Source organism: Scyliorhinus torazame, chromosome 5 (genome assembly GCF_047496885.1).
Source record: "Scyliorhinus torazame isolate Kashiwa2021f chromosome 5, sScyTor2.1, whole genome shotgun sequence".
In the NCBI taxonomy this organism is placed as follows: domain Eukaryota; kingdom Metazoa; phylum Chordata; class Chondrichthyes; order Carcharhiniformes; family Scyliorhinidae; genus Scyliorhinus; species Scyliorhinus torazame.
Genome location: NC_092711.1, coordinates 294,513,369 through 294,516,449, shown reverse-complemented (window position 1 = coordinate 294,516,449; position 3,081 = coordinate 294,513,369).

Genomic DNA, 3,081 nt, shown 5'->3' with positions numbered 1-3,081 from the left:
CCCCCACACCCCCCCCACCCCCCACCCACACCCCACCCACCACCCCCCACCCCACCCCCACCAACCCCCCCCACCCCCCCCCCCACCCACCCCCCCCCCACCACCCACACCCCTCCACACCCCCCCCACCCCACCCCCCACACCCCCCTCCCACCACCCCCCCACCCCCCACACCCACCCCACCCCCCCCCACCCACCCCCCCCCTCACACCCCCCACACCCCCCCACCCCCCCCTCCACACCCCCCACCCCCCACACCCCCCCCACCCCCACCCCCACCCCCCCCCCCCACCCCACCCCCCACCCCACCCACCACCCCCACCCCCACCCCCCACCACCCCCCCACACCCCCCACCCACCCCCACCCCCCACCCACCACACCACCCCCCCCCACCCCACCCCCCCACCCCCCACCCCCACCCCCCACCCCCACCACCCCCCCCACCCCCCACCCCCCACCACCCCCCACCACCCCCCCACACCCCCCCACCCCCCACACCCCCACCCCCCCCACACCCCCCACACCCCCCCCACCCACCCCCCACACCCCCACCACCCCCCCACCCCCACCCCCACCCCCCACCCACCCCCCCACCCCCCACCCACCCCCACCCCCCCACCACACCCCCCCACCCCCCACCCACACCCCCCACCCCCCCACACCCCCCCACCCCACACCCCCTCACCCCCCCCACCACCCCCCCACACCCCCCCACCCCCCCACACCCACCCCCCACACCCCCCCACACCCCCCTCACCCCCCACCCCCCCCACACCCCCCCACACCCCCACACCCCCCCACACCCCCCACACCCCCCACCCCCCCCACACCCCCCCACCCCACCCCACCCCCCCACCACCCCCACCCCCACCACCCCACCCCCACCCACCACCCCCCCACACCCCCCCACACCCCACCCCCCACACCCACCCCCCCCCACCCCCCACCACCCACCCACCCACCCCCCCCACACCCCCACCCCACCCCCCCCACCACACCCCACCCACACCCCCCCACCCCCCACCACCCCCCACCCACCACCCCCCCACCACACCCCCCCACACCCCCACCACCCCCACCCCACCACACCCCCCACCCACACCCCCCCACCCCCCCACACCACCCCCACCCCACCCCCCACACCCCCACCCCCACCCCCACCCACCCCACCCCCCCCACACCCCCCACCACCCCCCACCACCCCCCCACCCCACCCCCCCCCCACCCCACCCCCACCCCCCCCCCCCCACCCCCCCACCCCACCCCACACCCCCCACCCCACCCACCCCCACACCCCCCACCACACCCCCCACCACCCCCCACACCCCCCCCCACACCCCCCCCACCCCCCACTCCCCCACCCCCACACCCCCCCACCACCCCCACCCCACACCCCCCACACCCCACACACCCCCCACCACCCCCCCAACCCCACACCCCCCCACCACCCCCCACACCCCCCACCCACCCCACACCCCACAACACCCCCACACCCCCACCCCCCCCACACCCCCCCACACCCCCACCCACCCCCCACCCCACCCCCACACCCCCACCCCCCCACCACACCCCCCCCACCACCCCCCCCCACCCCCCCCACACCCCCTCCCCCCCCACCACCCCCCCCACCACACCCCCCACCACCCCCCCCCACCCCACCACCCCCACACCCCCCCACACCCCCCACCCCCACCCCCACCCCCCCACCCACACCCACACCCCCCCACACCCCACCACCCCCCCCTCACCACCCCCCACCCCCACACCCCCACCCACCCCACACCCCCACACCCACCCCCCCCACACCCCCCCACACCACCCCCCCCACCACCCCCACCCCACCCCCCACACCCCCACCACACCCCCCCCACCCACCACCCCCCACACCACCCCCACACCCCCCCCACCACCCCCACATCCCCCCCACCACCCCCACACCCCCCTCACCCCCCCCTCACCCCACCCTCCACCCCCTCCCCCCCACCACCCCACCACCCCCACACCCCCCCCCCACCCCCCTCCCCCACACCCCCACACCACCCCACACCACCCCCCCACACCACCCCCACACCACCCACCTCCACCCCTCCCCCCACCCCACCCCCCACACCACCCCCCACCCCACCACCCCCCCACCACCCCTCCACCCCCCCACCCCTCCACCCCCCCACCCCACCCTCCCCCCCACACCTCCCCTCCCCCCCCCCCACACACCCCCCCCCCACCACCCCCCACACCACCCCCCACTCCCCCCACCCCCCACCCCCACCTCCCCCCCCTCCCCCCCACCTCCCCCCACTCCACCCCCCACACCTCCCCCCCCACCCCCTCACCCCCTCCCCCCCACTCCTCCCCCCCACTCCTCCCCCCTCTCCTCCCCCCTCTCCCCTCCCCCCCCTCTCCTCCCCCCCACTCCACCCCCCCTCCACCCCCTCACCTCCCCCCTCCTCCCCCCACTCCTCCCCCACACCACCCCCTCTCCACCCCACCTCCCCCACCACCCCTCCCCCCCTCCTCCCCCCTCCTCCCCCTCCACCCCCCTCCTCCCCCTCCTCCCCCTCCCCCCACTCCCCCTCTCCTCCCTCTCCTCCCCTTCCTCCCCCCCTCCTCCCCCACTCCTTCCCCCTCCTCCCCCTCTCCTCCCCCCTCTCCTCCCCCCTCTCCTCCCCCTCTCCTCCCCCCTCTCCTCCCCCTCTCCTCCCCCCCTCTCCTCCCCCCTCTCCTCCCCCCTCTCCTCCCCTCTCCTCCTCCCCCCTCCTCCCCCCTCTCCCTCCCCCCTCCTCCTCCCTCTCCTCCCCCTCTTCCCCCCCTTCCCCCCTCTCCCCCCTCCTCCCCCTCCCCCTCCTCACCCCCTCCCCCCCTCACCCCCTCCCCCCTCCTCCTCCCCCTCCTCTCCCCCCTCCTCTCCCCCCTCCTCTCCCCCCTCCTCTCCCCCCTCCTCTCCCCCCTCCTCTCCCCCCTCCTCTCCCCCTCCTCGCCCCCCTCCTCTCCCCCCTCCTCTCCCCCCCTCCTCTCCCCCCTCCTCTCCCCCCTCCTCTCCCCCCTCCTCTCCCCCCCTCCTCTCCCCCCTCCTCTCCCCC